The sequence below is a fragment of the Dermacentor albipictus genome, chromosome 4 (assembly GCF_038994185.2).
Source record: "Dermacentor albipictus isolate Rhodes 1998 colony chromosome 4, USDA_Dalb.pri_finalv2, whole genome shotgun sequence".
NCBI lineage: Eukaryota > Metazoa > Arthropoda > Arachnida > Ixodida > Ixodidae > Dermacentor > Dermacentor albipictus.
In genome coordinates, this window is record NC_091824.1 from 127,964,134 (window position 1) to 127,985,229 (window position 21,096).

Below are 21,096 nucleotides of genomic sequence, written 5' to 3' on the forward strand. Positions count from 1 at the left end.
TCAGTGTCTTCTCGATGCTGGTGGCTTCGCAAAACTCGTCGACGGTCTTCGGTGGGCTCCGTACCGTTCCGGCGAAAAGTTCCTCCTTTACACCACGCATCAGTAGGCGGACTTTCTTCTCCTCGGACATTTCCGGGTCGGCGTGGCGGAATAGGCGGCTCATTTCTTCTGTAAAAATCGCGGTGGTCTCATTAAGCAGCTGCACTCGGGTTTCTGGTAATGCTTGGGCTCGTTCTCGGTGTACGACGCTTGTGAACATTTCTTAGACAGTAAAATCGCTCACCCGTGAAAGATAAACGAGTTCACGTGTCAATATGGTTTCCTCGCCACAGTATATAGAACAAGGTGAAAGCAGGGGCCAACGTTTCTACAAGTGGACTTGTCTTCTTCAAGGCGACATATGGTTTACTCGCCACAGTATATAGAACAAGGTGGCAGCAGGAGCCAACGTTTCGACAAGTGGACTTGTCTTCTTCAAGGCAACATATGGTTTCCCCGCCTCAGTATATAGAACAAGGTGAAAGTAGGAGCCAACGTTTCGACAGGTGTACTTGTCTTTTTCAAGACGACATGTGCTTTTCTCGCCACAGTATATACTGCTTCGCTCATTGTCCTATTAGGTGGTACTCAGTCACATACACCTAATAAGTTCCTTGTCAAGGGGACTTACAATGCAATTTCAAGACACCCCCTTCCCTGCAGAAATAGGTGTTTTGCATGTACGTATATTCTTTTATTAAATAGCTTTAACGGTCTGATGTGTTCCAACTTCGAACAGCTACAGATCATTCGTGAAGAATGTAGCGGCGAAGCAGTTCTGGCACCATTTAGCCTTTTCAATATCTGTAACCTTTTAATGCCGGTTATCGCGAATTCACGACACACCGAATGAGTGCAAGCTGGGAATATGTTTCCTGGCTCAAGTTTTGGTTGCCATGCATTCGCGACAAGAAACGATTTCTAACGCTGACATGCGGTGCCATCTAGAGCTGTATCAGCTGGTTGGCAACTATTGTTTGGATTCGCGATCGGCGAAGTGCCGCCACGTGCAGCGTCAACTACCTTCTAAATGTTTCGAGAACGTAAAGTCAGTTCAAGCTTTCACATTTTTTTCCCTGTTGTTTACATTCAAACGATGAGTATGTAGTGAGTTCGAGATTGCAGATCATTTTCGCATTACCACTTGGCTACGGTACGTCGCGAATTCGCGACATTCGGGCCTTTGCAGCACTCATTGGCTTTAGCGACATGTACAAACACCTCGACATTGCGCGTATAGTTTTTCGGCAGGAAACTTACGTTAGGCCTTTTATAGGGGTATGAAAGGGCTTCACTTCGACCTTCCACCGGAGCATATAAGCGATGGCAGTTGCCTAACAGGAATGTCGTCCGAAGTCTCAGCCTTAGCCAGTGGAGGAGCCAGGAATTTATTTTTCGAGGGTGAAGGACAGGTACTTCACCGGTGTAGGGGGAAGGGGCTGTGGTTGTTGTCGCATGTCGTTTTATGCCAGTTATTCGCGGTACAAAGGAATTTCAGAGGGAGGGGGAAAGGGGGGGCACACGGGCCTGGTGTGTGCACCTCTCCTCCACCCCTCACTACGTCCACTGCCTGTTGACTGCGTTAGCACTGACAGCACCAGCCACTAGCCAGCCGTGAAGAGTACACGCGAACCATGCAAGCGACCAGAGTGCAAGGAAGAAACAGTTTTTTACGTACCCAAAGTGCAAATCTGCACCGACAGAACTGTCAAATGCTTCCAGTATTTTTACCAGCCATAGTTTACCGGCAGAAGTGGTGTCGCTCATTCGTCAAATATGAGATCATCTTTAGTGCAAAATAAACTGTTTTGTTAAAGTTAAGCTAGTTAAACTGCCTCAAGCTCATCTCTTTTTCTTGCGACATGCGTGTGACATTTTCTGGCTTAAGTCCAGGATGTCGCGAATTCGTGGTAGGCCCGAAAGTTCGTAGAAAATTTAGTCTTCACACAAAATATTGGTGGCATTCAATTACAAGGGCTAAATGAGCTTAAAATATCCTGAAACAATTTTTTCTGGCGTTTATTGAATAATTCCACCATTATAGATATAAACTGCGTCAAATTTTCAGGCCCCCGCCCTTTTTGCACTACCCACGCAAAGGAATGGGATTGCCATAACTAGGTGTCAAGAGTGAACATTCAAATACAGCAACCTTAGCTTAAACTTCAGTAAAGAGAAAGTACAGAGAATATGCAATTCAAGGCATTGTATCGAGAGTTAGGAAGTAATACCGAAAGCCTAGCCGCCCTAAGATGCTAAGGTAGAGAGCTACAATAAAACAGAGAAGAAAGAAAACCGAAAGTCTTTGACGAAAGGAACAAAAAAGCTTTAACTGCAAACATTATATTTTTTTAACGTTTATGTTCTTCTAATCTAACTCGCATCTTCAGCGGCCCTGAGCATACAACGGTAGAAGCTGAATACCCCAGAATAAAAAATATCGTAATTTAATGGAGCATTTGACTCAAATAAGAGCTTTTGTTGTCCAGGAATGCTTGCTTACAATGTTCCTTTGGAGCTAACGTTTTGACGTGATGTAAAACATTCTTGTGCTAAATCTACAGTCGCAATAAAGAGCCGGCTAAGAAGGAGAAAAGAAAAAAAGATCTGCTTCTCAAGAACCCTGATCTCATGCAGGCGTCAGCACTGATGATTGATTACTGGCGTGCAATTTCAGCTCATCCTTGGAGAATAAGGAAGAATGCCAAGTATGTGGTTTGCGTTAGAGGCTCATGAACCGCTGCAACGATGTACCCATATCCAGGTCTAGTAATAATAAAAATAAATAAGCACCCCCTTTAACTATAGTTAGAGCCAAAGCTCCTAACAACATAGGAGATTGCTTTTTTTATGATAGACTCGTTCCTTCTGCCTTTGCTTTCTTTGACTTTCTATCGCGCAAAAGATATGTTAAAGAGCTTACGAAACTTTCGGTGCTTATAAAACTTAGGCTTAAAGCAGGAATTTAAAAGCGGTAGCACGGCATACACTTGGACGCCTGAACAGAAAAGGTCTGCTAAAATACGATTTTCAGAATCATGGAGACATGGTACGCGGATTTCTAAGACGTTTCACAGAGGGAATCTAAAAACAATTAGTAAAGCCAAACTATTCGTTCGTTGCCAGTTTCGCGTGCTATTTCTGCGCACTTGGATTTCTCATTTCAATTTCTATTCTTACAACACGCACATGGACTCGTTAAGATTAAAACACTTTAAAAGTCTTTCCGGAACTTCGTCACAAACAAACGCCTCGTTATAAAAACGAGCTTACAGAATACTTAGTTGGGTGAGCTCAGATTTTGAGGAAATAACTAAAATATATTTTTTAAGGTTCTGAAATGAAACATATGACTAAAAGAATATGCGTTCTCTACCTGTGCTTTAAAAATATCAGTAGTAAGAAGACTTTGAGTGAAAAAAGGGAAGTGAACACAGAGAAAGCATCTGATGTTGAATAGTTATCACAGGAGAATCGAAACCCGGCTATCACGGGCTTTCTATAAATATGTTTGTATGGGCCATATACATCTTTGTATAAATTTGCTTCTTGCAGCTATAGACAGAATAGAGTTACAGCTGATGTGGCATGTCGAGGAGAGCCTGATAAGTGGAGAAGAGGAAAAACTGTGATGTGAACCAGGGAAGCGTTCGGTTCGGTATATCACACACGGGAAATGGGTATATGCTGCGTAGATGTATGCCAGTATTACAGCTCATATACCACAGACAATGAAGCTGCCTAAGCGAGTCTTCACATTAAGAGGTCACAATTCAGAGGTCACAATTCACTTCAATTCACTTCACAATTAAGAGGTCGAAACCACCTTGGTCTTTCGCGAGCCTCGATAGTTCGTTGGCAGTTCCTCACGTTCGTGCTAAGCGGAGTTCTCCTTTGGCAGCAACGCGTTCGCTCGTACTGGAACATCTTGAAACGGAATATGCACGTCACCTTCAAATTTTTACTGATGGCTCTGTGGACAAGGTCAGAGGATCTAGTGCAGCTGCTTTTCACATTCCCTCTTTGAACTTTGATTGGTCCGTTCGCTTCACTGCAGTCGTGTCCTCCACAACGGCCGAAAGCGTTGCCATTGAGGCAGCTCTCAAAAAGCTACGGTTTTGTACGCCTCAACCTGTGGTCATTCTTACAGATTCGAAATCCGCCCTTCAAAGGTTAGAGCACGGATTCCCTACTGATGCCTTATCTCTAAGCTCCCTACGTTCGGTGCAAAATCTCAGTGTCAAAGGCTTCTCCATACGATTCCAATGGGTGCCATCACACATAGGTATCATAGGCAACGAGATGGCGGACAGCCTCGCCCATAGAGCGCTGTCTGGGAATCCTTCGAGAAAAGTGCCTCAAGAAGACGGGAGACTCTTCAGAGAAGCGGTGTCGTGCCACTTCAGTTCTTTGTGGAGCTCACCTCACAAGCCATGTGTGATCAAGGGTCTCCAAAGAAACCAAGCAACCTTACTGCTACGCATTCGCACGGGCTCTGCTCGTACCCCTGCGTGGATGTTTAAGACTGGCCTGGCGTTATCACCATTATGTTCAACGTGTGGTGTGTGTGGTGACATTGAACATTACCTAATGTGCTGTACTGTGTATAACGCGGAAAGGAGGGTGTTATTCGGGTCTCTCAAGAACACAGGACTTCCTCACAGTTCGCTTCAGGACATAGTTTTCCCGCGCGGGAACCGGTTGTGTAGGAAGGAGGTCTCTCGCCTTCTGTTAAATTACCTACAGGACACGGATTTGGCTTCAACATGGTGAACTGAGGAGTGAACATTTGTAATTGGGAGGTCTGTGTCGGATTACGTGATTTAATTATTTTAAGTGTCGCTACGGTGGAGCAATTGCCGGCAGCAACTGCAAGGCTAATCCCACCAGTAGCCTACAACAACTCAACTCAACTCAACTCAACTCAAGTCTTCACACCCTTTGATGGGAGTGCTGGTGGTCTGCTTGCTGGCTCACGGCCTCGCGCAATGCTTTCACCGCCGCAGCCGCACAGAAAACGTTTAGCTGGCCCCCTGCGTGATGGCCGTACATTGCGACGTGAGAAAGAAAAAAGAAATACTGATAACTGGAAAAAAAAACTGCGTGTATAAGTTGTCGTTATACTAACATATACGCAAAGAGGTGACTTTTTTAATGATGGACACTTGCGCTTCAAAGCTAAATTGGAGCGTTGAAAGTGGTTGAGAATTTGATATCGAACACACCGTGGCACGCCGCGACACGCGGGCCTTTCTCACACGAAAACAGTTGCGGAACTCACCTTTAATCGTTTCGCTGCAAAAAAAAAAAAAAAAAACGAAAGTGAGGAGGACAACAAACAGTCACTGTGGCCGGTGCATTTCGAAAACTGCTGCGGCACACGAATATCGTTCTGGACCAGGCGGCATATGTGGCCACGGTCCAAAAATTTGCGTCTAAAAGATGTTCTGTAGTCCAGTCGGTTTATTGGCGGTCTGTAGAGAGGTGCAATGGACGGCGTATCGAGGGCAGGTGCGAAACAGCTGTGCTCTATGGTTTCTTCAAATGTGCAAGAGTCCTACGTTGGTCTTTTTGCAATTCCAATACGGTAGAAATGAAGGCTTGTAAATGCTCCTCCCAGTCATAGGCATGAAGCAGAGGCAGACCAATGTTACAGCACCGTGGGAGGGATTTGTCGACACTTGCCGACGAGATATTTTGAATGTGCTAGCATTATAAAGTGCCAAAGTGTAAGAAAGTGTATATGTGCATGACCGTAATTACAGTGCATTTCCGTGTGCTGCGAGGTTACAGTTCGAGCTTTATTTTGAGCGCCGTGGAACATTCGGTGAAGAGGGGCGAGGACGACGGAAAAGACGTTCTGCTCGATCGAAGCTGTTCTGCTGAGTGGCCGGCTGTTGCTTGTCGTGTTAATGCTGTGACGAAACTGGTGGAGCTGCTGTGTACCATCCTCTGAACTAATCTAACCTCCCGACGCGTCAACTTCCTCGCACCATTTACACAATTCCGGAGGAAAACCGGGCACTTCGCCACAGCCGCCGCTTGCGAGGACTACCTCCCGAATACGTGCCATAGCGCCCGGTAAGAATGTCCACCACAGGAGTATGTCAGACGCAAGAGAGCGGCACAGCCCAATCAACTTTTACCCCTAGTGTCGCCTACGCAGCGCGCGTTTCGAAGTCATTTCATGGCGACGTGTTTGAGGACGTGGAGGATTGGCTTGAACACTTCGACCGAGTCGCCGCAGTCAATGAAGGGGATAGCTCTAGGAAACTGCGCTACGTGTACTTCGCCCTTGAAAACTATAGTCTATAGCGTATACGTTCGCACGTGGTTCGCGAATCATCAGAGCTCCATCACTAGCTGGCAAGAATTCCGCCGACAGCTCCGCGAGACATACAGCAGCCCTGAAAGGAACGACAAGGCCGATCAGGTCCTGCAGAGTCAATTTCAGAAGCCAAATGAAAGCGCGGCCATGTTTGTCGAGGACATGTCGCACTTGTTCCGACCTCGCGATTCAGGTATGGTCGAGACAAAGAAAGTTCGTCTCCTAATACGAGGGGTGAAAGAACAACTCTTCACTGGACTCATGCGCAACCCTCCAGCTACCGTCGCTGAGTTCATAACTGAAGCAACAGCCGTTCATTCAGCAGAACAGCTCCGAACGAGCAGAACGTCTAACTTCGTCGTCTTCGTCTCTCTTCACCGAATCCTCCGTGGTGCGCAATATAAAGCTCAACGAAACTGTAACGGCACAACGCACGGAAATGCACTGAATGTACCTGTCATGGGCGTCATCAGTGGTGCTAGTTAAAAAGAAAAAAGGCACACCGTGCTTCTGCGTTGATGATCGTAAACTGAACAACGTCGCAAAGAAAGACGTCTATCGATTTATTCACATCGACGACTCACTGTACCGACTTCGACACTGCGTAGTGGTTATTAGCAAATCAGGGTCGATGACCATGACCGGGTAAAGGTCGCATTTATTACTCCTGGCGGTTTCTTTGAATTCAAGGTTCTCCCTTTTGGCCTGTGCTCAGCTTCTGCGACTTTTCAAAGATTGATGGACACTGTTTTGTCCGGTCTTAAGTTGCAAACACGTCTTGTTTATTGAGACGACGTCGTCGTTTTTTCGGAGACTCTTGAAAAGCATTTTTAACATTCTCGTGCAGTACTTGATGCATTCAGAACTGCTGGCCTGTCACTCAAGCCCGAAAAATGTCACTTTGGTTACAAGGAGCTAAAATCTCTTGGTCATACTGTCAGCCGCGATGGCATTCGCCCAGATCCTGAAAAAACGCGAGCAGTTGCCTCGTTCTCGAGAACTACGAACAAACGCGAGGTTCGCCGTTTGTTTTTTTTGGAGTTTGCTCGTACTACCGTCACATCGTACGAAACTTTCCGAAATAGCTGAGCCTTTGCGTTATTCCACAAGGGATAGTGTTGTTTACGTTTAGCACCCAGAGCAACGTCGCGCTTTTTGCGATCTACAACAACGACTTCAAACTCTTCCAATCCTAGGTCACTTCAACGAAGATGGTGACACTGAAGTGCACACAGACGCCAGCAATTTCAGCCTCCGAGCCGTCCTTGCGCAGCGCAAGAAGCTCTAGAAAGAGTGATCGCCTACGCTAGGGCGTACCTCGTCATCAACGAAATCTAACTAATCGACTACAGGAAAAAAAAAGATATTGCTGTCGTGTGGGCCTTGGCCAAGTTCTCGTGGTGGCATCTGCGATGCGAGGATATCCTACATGCTTGTCACGATGAAGCGTCTTCCGGACATTTGGGATTCACGCGCACTCTTGCACGTTTTCGCCACAAGTACTACTGGTTTAAACTGTCCCGTTAAGTACTACGTTAAGACATGCTGCGACTGCCAGCGCGCAAGACACCGCCCATCAAACCAGCTGGCTTGTTACAGCCTGTCGAACTATGCCGGGCACTCGATCTTTCAACAACTCGGAATGGACTTGCTTGGTCCATTTCCGAAATCTTCGGCTAGCAACCGATGGATAATAGTTGCTACAGATTATTTCACCCTTTGCTGTGAAACAAGACCCCTTCAACAAGGTGCTACTACTGACGTCGCCAATTTCTTCATCCATGCTATCGTCCTTCGCCATGGTGCACCAGCAGTGGTTATTACCGACAGAGGGTTGATCCGCTTTCACAGCCCAACTGCTGGAAGGATTGATGATCCTCAACGGCACTGTCCACCGTCGGGCGACTGCGTATCATCCACAGACGAACGGCCTAACGGAACGGCTGAACAAGACCATCGCTGATATTCCTTTATAGTATGTCGATGTGGATCACAAGAACAGGAACAGCGTTCTTCCTTTCTTAACCTTCACCTATAATACCGCTGCTCCAGAAACCACAAGATTTACTTCTTTTCGCTTGCTTCACGGCCACGAAGTCACCACAATTTTAGACGTAATGTTCCTCCCGGACGACTTCGCATCTACCACAGTCCATGCTGCCCAATATGATCAGTGTGCACAAGAAGCTCGTCAGCTAGCTCGCCTGCGCCTTTGCTCTCAGCAACACTACGATGCTCACACGTACAACCTCCGCCACACAGAATTCACTAACGGCCTCGGTGACAAAGCGTCGATCTGAAATCCCATCCGCCAACGCGGGAGGTCGGAGAAACTTCCACGTCGTTATTTCGGGCCTTACCGGGTCCTTCAACGTCTCAGTGACGTCAACTACAAAGTTGCTCCAGGGAGCATCACGCGATGCTCCCACCATACACTACAACTGGTCATCGTCCACGTGGTTAAGGTCAAGCCCTACTACGGGCTCTGATTATCCTCTTCTACCTTCCCTTCTTCCGAAGCATCGAGTCGATGATTTTGAAAGGGGCGGGGGAATAATGACACGTACATTCAGTGCATTTTCGTGTGTTGTGCGCTTATAGTTTGATTGAGTTTTATTTTGCGCTCCGCGGAGGATTCGGTGTAGAGAAACGAGGACGGCGAAAAACACGTTCTGCTAGATCGGAGCTGTTCTGCTGGGTGGCCGGCTGTCATATACTGATATATACTATCACTTGCAGATTGCTCGTCGAGGAGGCAGTACGCATATCGAGTGAGCTCCCGAACAACGCTTTGGAGTGCGGGGAATGCGTTTAAATCATGGATAAGGAACTTCAAATAGGTGGGAACGTAATGCTACTGCATTAATTTCACAGTTACCGCTAAATCACAACTGAAGTTTTGTTCCGCGAAGCAGCTGTCACCTTCATTAACTCGAAAATCAGGTTAGGTTAGTTAAGGCGCTTTTCTTAGTCTTCATGTTATCTGGACAACACGGACCGCCTCAGCGAAATTGTGACAGGCGCGAGTCGTCCGTCTGAAGATAAAGAAGGAGAACAACCTCTGCCGAGATACTCCCGGCTTTCAGTGACAGAATATACCATGAAAAGAAGAGGCGCAGCTCTCGAACGTGAGGGCCGCAGGGCGAGGCTGTCGCTTTTAGTAATTTGCAACTCGCTTGATTGCAGGCGCGCAACGTGGCATGTGTTCGACATCTTAGCTGCATCACAAATAAGTCAATAAACAGGGATAGTCGGGTGCGAACGGAGGTGGTACCGTGGACGCCTGTGTACAAAAAAAAAGAAAATAAAAAAAAGGACGAAGATAAGTTGATCATAACATACCACTGAGAACGCTACTGCCACTGCACTGACGCGATGGGCGACGACGTAGCTGCCTTCCTTTGTGCACACACTCGCTTGCTCCTTGTTGAGGGGGCGCTGCGAAGTCATTGGGCTATAAGCGGCATCTGCCACAGCTGTTTTCGCCCTCCAAGACCCCGGGCATGTCGTGCCCGACAGCCAAGTAGCGAAATTATACTGGCGCTAAAACATGGAAATCAGCTTCGTTCGCGCGCTCCAAAAGCACCGTTTTATCGTCCCGCTGCCAGTCCTCCTTACATTATCCAATTTCCCCATCCCCTTCCCCGACTTCGCACCTTTATAAAGGAAGTGGCGCCCTATATGGCAAGCATGGCGTCATGCATCTACGGCATCGCGTATGTATATATATATATTTTTGATGGATTTAGGGTAAGGAGAAACGTCGTGTGAAGAGAAAGTGAAGCGGAAGTTATCTTCGTCCTCGCTAATCACTCAAGGAAAGAAAATACATATTGTGTGGTCATGAAACGGGGGGAGAGAGAAAAGTAAGAGAGAGGAACGTGTAGCGGGAGAACTAGCAAAAGTAAAGTCACACGCATCAACTTTCCGTCTCTTCCCTTCACTTCACCTCTTACACATGCTCTAAGGGCGCCCGCCGAATAAATAGGGAGAAGGAATTACGAAAAAAAAAAAAGCAGGAGGTTGAATTGACGGAGTTGGAGCGGTGGTATTTTCCGGCGTCGCTCGCGGTTGAGGCCACGTCGACGAAGCCTATGGATTACTCTTTTTTTTTCTTGCGTTTTTTTTAGGCTACTCCTGCAGCTCCCCGCTGGTTTCATGGACGAAAGGAGGTTCGCGTCTCACGGGGCCATCACTGCCCCGCGCTCGCGCGTCGAAACGATTTCCGTGCCCTGCGCATAATTTTTGCACCATTTTATGCCGCGGTCGCCTCCCTTTTCTCCGGGCTTCCGTCGCGCTCATTTTTACGGCGATTGCTCCTCCTTGGGTGCCGCTATACTCGGGACAACAGGGAGCTTGAGAGCGAGGAAGAGCCTGCCTATATGAACTGAGGCCGTTACGGCATGTGCTTTTTTTCCTTGCAAGCACGGGAACAAAAGGTTGAACCATCATAAAAGTACGTTTCCCGCCTCACACCTTTTCTTTTTTTCGTTTGTTCAGTCGGCATGTCTTCTCTAGGTTTCGCGCTAGGCGAAATGCGGAAGTGAATACAGGGACCTGCTGTTTGCTGCTTTTCACGATAGGCGCTTATTGCGCACGAGGAGAGAAAGAAAGCCAGATAATCGTAAGCTATGACAGTGCTCAGGGCCTAAAGGGTAGATTACGCAAATTTGTGAGGAAGAAAAGGGCGTCAGTTATAGCTGATTCATTTCTTCGCAAATATGTCCGCGCTGCTTTCTTAGCCGACACCGTGCTGACGACCACGGAAAGCGTTTATGGCGAAGCTTGCTTTCTAGGAAGTTTCTTGGACATGGCGGGGAAAAAAAAATTGCATCGCTTACATCGAATAAACGCAGGAAGTGACTGAATGAGGTTCTTTCGTTTGTATGAAAGTTAAGGACGTTATGCAAGCCAAATAGGCTAGAGCTGGAAGCACATAAGCAGGATCGAAACGCAAGCCTTGCACGACATCTAGATAAAGACCGCTACTCCTTTCAGTGATGTGTACATGGGTGACAGCTGGCTTTTCCCCACACGGTGTACACATACTCTGCGTTTCTTCTGGAGTAGGGTCCGAATTCGATGAAAAGACGATCGGGTGGCCGCGGCTTGTGGGCTATCAAATCACCAGAAAAAGCAACAAAGAAGCAACGATAATGCGCCTCCTTTTATAGTAGTGGTGGTAAAGCGTACACTAACTACAGTTGAATTAAATTATGGAGTTTAATGTCTCGAAACTGCATAGTAGGCTATGAATAACGCCACAGTGGACGGCCCTTCATTAAATTTGACCGCCTATGTTTCTTTAGCGTTCACCTAAATCAAACTACCTTAGCGTCTGTGCATTTCGCTCCCTTCTATATATGGCCGCCGCGGCCGGGGCATCGAACTTACGACCATGTGCTCAGCAGCGCAACGCCATAGCCACTTAACTATACTACAATGGGTACAGCCGTCGTCACCACCAGCTTATTGAGGATAGAGAAAAGTCAACTCGGGAGGGACTACTATCTGTAGAGTGGGTGGCAGCTAGAGAGGCACCCTTCACAGAAAAGCTATAGAAAGGTTGTAAAGCAGTGATTTGGGCTTGTTGGTAAGACATCGTGAGGCTTATAGCGCGTTAAATAGACAAGGACGAAAGTGAGACGCCTGTGTGTGTCACGTCTCACTTGCGTCCTTGTCTTTTTAACGCGCTATAAGCCTCACGATATAGAAAGGTACATTGCTTAAGCAAGATTGAGCAACACTGATGGCATTATCCAGTTTGAGCGAAGCGGTGGCGATGGCCTTGAAACTGATTAACATAGAGTATCCGCCCCCTTTTGGACGCCCTCACTGGCTGGGACCACGGTGAAATTGCGAGGCGTCTGCCGGTTGCCGACCTCGTTAAGGCGCCGGCGGAAGAAGAAGCTGAAATCGTCTTCGCTGAAAGCGAATCGAGCGGAGCGGAGCTGCGCGCTAACGTGGAGCTATAGCTGGCCAGGTGCAGCTGCTTACCGCCTGAAGAGCTGTTAAAGTGCCAGTAAACGGCTATGCCTGCAGCGTCTGTATTCAGGGACGTATCCTCGATCGATCGCTGTCTGGTAGTCTGGTATTCATCAGCCGAAAATGTGGCCTCGGCGCAGAGCTCACAGACACGACCTCGCGTCCTTATGACCTCTGGCCCAAGTTACAGACAGGCGTGTCTGTGAAACAACGCGAATCACTGTTGATATATTGTATGAATAAATTGGTTGCACTAGATATGTTTGGACATATTGGCTACTTTTGATGATGGCTTTTCAAGAACGTTTTGTTACTAATAAATCACACATTGCCGACCAAGGTACAGTATATTCAAGTAAAAGACGGTCATTGCGGGATCCGAAACGCCTTTTATTTGAATGCACTGTGCCTCGGTCGGCGCCTTGTGTTTTATTGACAATGCTCTCTTCCACGACTAGACGGGATTACGCCAGACCCTCGGTTTTAAAAACGTTTTATTATCGTATTAACATAGCCTTCGAGATCGGACGGTGCGAACGTAACCGCGCGCCGCCCTATCTCGAACACTACGGTATGAGCAAATCAAAGTAGAGTCGCTGGACAGCGCCGGTGGGGACTTTGCCGGAGTGTCTGAGGAGCCACGTCACTGCCACATGAATTAAAATTGGCGTCATCATTTCAGAGGATATCCGTTGTCCACGCCCAGGGAGGCATTCTGCGATGAGAGATGCGCCATCTTTTTCACGTTGGAACTGCTGCCTTCTAAGGCATTCTTGCTTTTTGAGTAAGCGGACTCTCTCCGCTTTCCGCCATCTGGTTCTGAAGATGTACGCTAGCAAATCATACAACGTGTTCGAGCTTATGAGTGTCGTTGCTCTGAACAACTGCGCCCAAGGCATAAGATGTCGCAAGGCATAAGATGTCGCATGCTCCTGTCGTAGCTCGTGGCTCATGTTGTAACTGTGTCGTGGGATTGTGTGCCACGCAGAGCGTGGTATAGCTGATAACTGTATTTGTTGAGGGATCGAGGAAACATTTCTTATACCTTTGGTGCAGAACATGTGTGGTGCACGGCGCACCTTCATGTGACCATTCTTACTAGATTGCGCTAAATCATAAAAAAATTTGTATAAAAGCTGCACAGCTTCTTGCGCAAAAGCTGTTTTAATAACCGACGCAGTTGACGTTAATAGTATAAAAATTACCGAGTGGTGCAACTTTCGTGTGTCGTTGTGCAAACATTGCGCATTTTAAATATATTCTTTTGAGGCATCGAACCACTGGTCTCTGATTTTTCGTAATGTATGCCTGCTAAAAAGAATTAAAAAATGCCTATTCTTTTTCTTTCAGAAAATATATGGAAGACATTTGCAAATTTACTTCGAGCAGTTTTATAAGCAGAAGCAGGCGACATCAGGGACCGATCCTTGAGCGTTAATTATTGGAAGAAAAAAAGAAGAAAAAAAAAATAAAACCAAGAGGCACTTTTTGAGCTAGCATAAATGATTTTGCGCCATCTTTTGCGAACATGTGGCATGACTTGCAGCCCTTTCCGTGGATTGTAAACTAGCTCGTATCTGGGGAGGCATGACCCACGAGCCCAATATTATTTTTATTTTTTGTTACTACAGCCAAGCCGCATATAGTTTGTCAACCTAGATAAATACAATTCAGGAAAGAATGTTAACATGGCGAATAGTATTGCTAAGCAGCTAAGTATAATACCGTGGTGGCATTATTCGTTCATCACAACTATCACTTCAATGTAGCCTGATACCCTGTAGCCTATAAAAAGAATTTTCAACATTAGTCACAGCACTACTCAATCCGAATACCATGGTAAAAATAAAATTCGTGTGCACAGATGCGTGGGTAAATAAAATGGGCGTCTACATAATGTATCTGCCAGCACACAAATAAATAAATCTTAAATGAATAATTAGAGGGTGTTATGTGCCAAAACCTCAATCTGATTATGAGGAACGCCGTAGCGGGAGACTCCGAAAATCTGGACCACCTGGGGTTCTTTACCGTGCACCTAAATTTTAGTACACGGGTGTTTTCGCATTTCGCCCCCATCGAAATGCGACCACCGTGTTCGGGATTGCATAAAACTTCTGTGTCGATCACACTACAGAAATAAATTAAAATTTTCGTTCGCAATCAATAACTCTTACGCATCCTCTATATTTACGTGTGTTGAAGAGTAATATTTCTGCCAAAGTGGTCTCATAATACAATTTCAAAAATAAAGTACTTTGTGTGACTTTTATTCGATTGGCCTTACAGGCTCTTCTTGACAAGGGGCAGTTTCATTGTGGGATGCAAGAAAACCCGAGCCAGCAGCTTCAGATAAAGAAAGAAAGAGAAGCTTCAAGCTGACACAGAAACACGCTGAAAGCACTTGCGCCGAGCACAAAAAGACGCAAGGTCCGAGCTGGTTTACTATCCAGTCGTTACAACATCGCCGCTCTCGGTACAATAGTGGCGAGAAGGAAGGCAGTTAGCAGTGTCGACGACCTCGAATGCACTTTTATTGTTTCGTCTTGTAAGGCTGACGGCAGCTCCGTTTATTCTGTCGAGGCGGTTCTTTCAGTGGCTGGAGGCTTTTATTTTATGGCTGCTCCTAAAACACGTCCGCAGAGTTGCTCACATAGGTTGAGTGTGCGGCTTTCAATGCTGACCGAAGGCTTACAGAGCACTTGCGCCGTCGGCGTCCCCCGAGGGCAAGCTTTTGCGCCCGCGCCCATGGCATTCGGAAAGCAACCCGTTTGTCCTAATGACCAAGGTTTTATATCGATCAGGGTTTATGACTGTAAGTAACGGTGGATATTACACAAACGAGAGAAAAAGTGTGCCCTTCGCTTACCGGAACCACCAGGGAAGGATGATGGAGCCACGAGATGCTTAGGCGCGACTATAAATTCCAAAATGTTAGCACTATAACCGACCGCGGGCGCGCGCGCAACCACGCACGCACGCACGCACGCACGCACGCACGCACGCACGCACGCACGCACGCACGCACGCACGCACGCACGCACGCACGCACACACACACACACACACACACACACACACACACGCACGCACACGTGCGTGCGTGCGTGCGTGCGTGCGCGCGCGCACAGACATAGAGACACGCTCACGCGCACACGCATACTCATACAGCGTGCATACATAAACTACATAGTCCAAACATAGACGTATGGACTATGACATTTTTGGTTAGCCTTGAAGATGCGCGGGGCCGTTAACTCTATCGTCTTGAGCGATGAAGAGGGAGGCCTGTATCTTCGGGTTGCCTTCGTCCACCTCTTACTTGCAGCCTGCGAGCCCGCTCTAACTATATAGCAACAGCTCGTAACTTCTCTTACGTAGGATCTACTGATGCAAGCACCTGTTTGCAACCCGAACATAATTCACTGTTGAAAAAAGTGTTGCTCTTGTGCAGGGACATGAGCTTCCGCAGCTGAGAGCACCCTCTGAAGCATCGCAGCTGAAGCAACGACGTCCTTTAATAAGGATTTATAGTCCATGTGTCAGGAGTTAAAACAAGTATACTGCAGGCACTTTACCAAGCGAAGTATTACTGCGGCTGCTGTTACAGCGACTTTCGATATGAATTCGTGGCGTGGGACTTGTAGTAATGGGTTGCAGCGGTCTGCGATAACGATTATTATGGTATTCTTACGAAGACGAATGCATAAGTGCAGCGTAAACATCGAGCACCGGATAGCGTCAAACAACGCCAGGCTCGCTTAAACCGTGCGACTGAAGCTTACCGGTTGTCGTACGGTTAGTACATCTCGTTGTGCAACCTGATATCTCAACACATATAGGAATTAAACACTCCGTCATCGGGCAAGCAGATTTGGCAATTTCATTTGATGGTCATATTACGCGTTCTCGTTACAGAAAGCACTTCACGCTCACTTTGTCAAGCAACCGGGTCTTGCGATTATTTTGTACAACCAGGTTTAGCGTTTTTATTGGGCAACGTGGTTACGTGACTTCGTGCCTCCCGCGAGTACCCCTCGCTGCACCTTCTGCGGAAAAAGTCAGATTGTGTTTTTCGTGTTTATTTTTAAAATAGTAGTAATCAACGAAAAAAAAAATACGAGAGAGTGGGCCGGTATAGCTAATGGTGCAGATACAGTGTTACAGGAGCAACTAGTCGGCGACGACTTGCGAGCAGCCAGAGCCCAGATTGCTCAACAGGGCAGTTGGGTTGCACTTTAACGTTCACGAGGCAATTGCCTAGCAAAAAAGAGGTGAAAAAAGTGTATCTGAGGCGAAGCTTTCGGCAATCTCTTGACTGAATGCTGCACAACTGAATGTGGAGCCTACAATTGGCTTTATTTTTATCCTATGCAGCACGTAAATCCCATTAAATGCTTATGCTCAAACACGGCAGAGCCCCTGACAATGAACCTGCACTTATTTTCGGTTATTATTGTGCAGGAAAAAGAAAATGGACTTTGCGTGTTGCTGTATAGTTCATGTACAACACCGTCGCCATAGTCCAAGCATTATGCTACAAGACATATTCATTTTGTGTTGCCTTCAAGTGAATTGAGGTCCGCTGCTTTACTACTACATTGTAATTATAAAACAACACATTAATGTTCTACTCTAGCAATGTAGCGCCATCATTACTGTCTATTTAGAAGTTTCTCACTCCCTCAGCTTCAAATATATGAGCAACTATTTATGCTCAGAAAGCGGGCAACGGAACTGGAAAATGATCATTTAAGTCATAGTCCAGACTGAAATTGATCGCAGGGGTGAGAAAGCTGCCCTTTGTGATGGTTAATTCGTCTCTAGGAATCAATCAATCAATCAATCAATCAATCAATCAATCAATCAATCAATCAATCAATCAATCAATCAATCAATCAATCAATCAATCAATCAATCAATCAATCAATCAATCAATCAATCAATCAATCAATTTCGGTGCTTTAGATGACAGAGAGTTTCTGCGTCGATCCCGGTGTTTTTCTTGCTCTCTCACCTATCGTCTGCGACACTGTTTAATTACAACGACGGCGAGAAGAGCAAAAAGTGAAAAATTCTCGTAATTCACGAGCCTGACTGCAGACGTTAAAGACGAAAGCCTAGAAGTAACACAACATACATAGACGTATGTAGACGTACAGACAATGAACTAAATATGAATCTCTCCGCTTTAATTGTGGTTGTAAAATATGAAGCCTCTAACAAGACGGCAATTAAGCGTGTTTGGCCATCAGTGTCACTCGATCACTTTCTACGCAGACACAGCGGCATCAGAAACGATTGTTAACAAGTGGACGCCCCTCGTTTCATGAATCTCACAAGTTATGACGAATACGGAAAATAAGAAAAGGCATTCATCGACAAACCCTGTGATATTAAAGGGTTCTGCTGCTCCTCTCTGTCACACATTTAGCGATCCGCTGCTAAGCAGTAATGACAGTCGTTTCCATTTACAGCGCGATGTGTCACGTGGGAAGGCAATTACAAGGCCGAGGTAAAGATAAAACTGTTCCTTTCGAGTTGCAAACGCAGCACGTTACGAATGAGGACAACTCCCCCCTCCCCGAAAAAAACAAGCTAGAGAAGACACTTACTGCTGTCACTTGTCACACTTGTCTGCTCGCTTGTTAGTTTGTCCTCGTTCGCATGGCGGTAACTTTACTGCTCGTGTGAATCAGCAACGATTCAATGCTGCTTTCTTTCATTCATTAGAAGATTGGGGTGGGTGAACTACGGTGTGAGACAGGTGAAAACGTTTTCGCGGCGCGGAAGTGTTAACAGCTCGCAAAAAGAAAAGTGAGCGTGAGAAGAAGCGATAAAAGAAAGAAATGAGATAGTGCAGGAAATATAATAAAAAAGCAGATTCCTAAGTTAACAAAGAAAGGGAGCATGCTTTGGTGCTGGACTTGTGCTTGCGGGCATTTACATGACTGGCGTATAGTGCAGCGTTATGATTATGTGGCTTGTGATGCAAAATCATGATTTAGCGCCACAATCTTGTAAAGCTTCTACAGTCCAAGACAAACAGCAATACTCGGGACCTTTAACATTGTCTTTACAGCTGGAGTCGCTGTGTGGGCGCAGCAATACTCGGGACCTTTAACATTGTCTTTACAGCTGGAGTCGCTGTGCGGGCACCTGAATTTAGGTTTTTTTGAAAAGCAAGAGAGAGATCAAGACAGAGAGAGAGAGAGAGAGAGGCAAGCAAAGGCAGGGATGCTAATCAGACGCACGTACGGTTTACTAACCTGTACTGGTAAAGGAGTACAGGTACGAAAAGAGAGAGCTGGGGAGAAAGAAGTAGAACTTGTGGCGCACATATGCTAAAATACGCAGCAAGTCCTATGCAGTTTTCCGGAGCTTCAACGTGTAGAACTCTGGGAAGTGGAGTTGTGAGAAGTTCGTGCTGAGCCGAGGAGCCTTCTCAGCTTCCATTTTCTTCCTGAATTGAAAGAAGTGTGTTGAAAGGAGTTTCGAGTCTGTAAGAGTATCCAAAACTCATTTTACTTTCAGAGTGTGGTAGCTTTGTAGAGCCTGTTATCCACGCTGTCGTAAACCATTGTTGTGCGAACAGCCGGAATCGCGTGAGCGTGTGTGCTGTATCGTTGCGCGTTGTGTATCAAAGTAGGTCTGCTGAATATTCAACTATTTGCAGCACTCTGAATGCGTTTCGCTTCATACTAACGAGCGTGATCGCTCGCAGCCCCGAGAAATATTCGCGGTACACATTAAAACTGGCGGGAAAGACGCTGCACCCTTTACCTGACGCAGTCGATGCTTGTTGTTGCCTTCTCAACTAATATTTCCATACTTCTTGTTTCATTCGCGTGTAGTATTGAACATCGCTGCCATAAATAATGAATTAATTCATGAACTGCCACAAGCTCCACCGATTGAGAGATCATTGATTTGATAATGCTGTTTCGTTCACAGGATCATTTATAGTTTTAAACTGACACTATTGTTTCTAGATATATATATTAGGTGGCGGCTGTTGATATCTCGGCCTTTACGAAGGGGTGAAGGCAAAAATGAAAACGGATCATATAATACATGCATCCGGGGCTGCTATTAAAAGTATTCAAATTAAGTTCTCGGGCATAGTGCTTCAAAACCACGATCTGATTACGAGGCACGCCACACTGATTTGTTTTCTCGCGTTCTGCCTCGGTTCGGATCGAACCCTCGAGCTGGCTCTTTCTCAGGAGCGAAACGCCATAGCAACTGAGCTACCGTAGTGAATCGATGTGGCTATTCACAGCAGGGAATGCTTTCTACGAGCAAATCTAAGACCGCGAATCACGTTTGCATTACTGCACGTCGTTCAGCATAGACAAAAAGCAGAGGGCTTGCAAGAAAAGGAGTGTTTGTAAAGCTGAGCGTAGAACATCTGGGCTTTTCTAGTTTGAACCGGTGGGCTTTTCTAGTTTAGTGGGTCGAAGCACCATAGGTCGAAACAATTACATTGAGCGCCTTTCCGAAGTCTGCGGCTGTATTTTGTAACAAGCCATTTCATTTGCCAATCTTCTTTTCTTATCCATCACGCTGAGTGTTCCGCACAGCTTCTAATTTCTGAACGTCACCTTCCAAGCCCATAACAAGCGGCAATATAAATCGTATACGTCAAGTGTACTGCTTTAACATGCGCACCACTGGACCATATATTTTCGTAAAACTAGCAAGCGTACGTTATCAACAACTTCAAAAGTGTTGCTTTTCTGCCGGATTGGCGATTCTGTGTACTCTATGCTGAAAAAAAAGTACGGCTGCTGTCGCATGGATACAGCAAGCAGTAAGATTCTTCGCATGGATACAGCACGCTCATAACGGTAACTAAATCATGGAAGCAAGTCAGCGCTGGGCAATTGCAAAATATATGAAGCAACGCGTTGCAGTCGTAGCCGGGGACTGTAACGCTTGTCTGTCAAGCTTAGATGTAGCGCAAACTGTCGATAGTATCTTTACTGCATTACGTTGAAATTTAGTGTAAGTATATCCCTGGCGCCTTTAAGCGACGTTTGTTCACTTTTAACTCGGCCCTGCCCGCATCACTGGGATGTAAGACAAGATAGACTATAATTGGAACTATGAAATGCCGCTTTCAGAAACATCGTGCTCAGCCAGCCAGCCTTCGTCGCTGCGATCTTTTTGCGTAAAATGCAGGGCTTCGAATGAGATTTAGGGGCTGTAAAACCATTATGCAAACTTTACTTCCGCAGGGATGGTAGTTTTGGCGAGATAGTATATACTTCATGGTGTCGTAGATCGCAGTACAAACTACAGGTGGACGGAGAAGGCTTGCTGTGGTGCTACTACTGGCGACTAAAATAGTACCGTGATGTGTCGCACACACCTGTGAAGTATGGAAAGTTTGCACGCTGAAGGGAGGACGAACTCTGTTTGCCCCACTAGCTGCGCCAGCCGACTTCGCTCTTCTCTAATTGATCAATCTCCTTGACTTCCTACTTTTTCTTTCTTCAGCTTTTAAAATAGTATACCAGAGCAACAATGTAGAAAGCACCACGTAGGTAAAGCTTGTACTTAAAAATAATTCTTTGGTATGAGAAAAAAAGGTAGTTTCATTGCTGAAAGACAAACGTCACAAGTAGTTGTTTCGTCGAGCACTTTTCTGGCTCTCTAATCCGCCCTCCTACAGTGCTTTAAATATAAATGGCAGCCAAGTATATAAGCCCCGCATCAAGAACAAAAAGTCGACTCAGACCA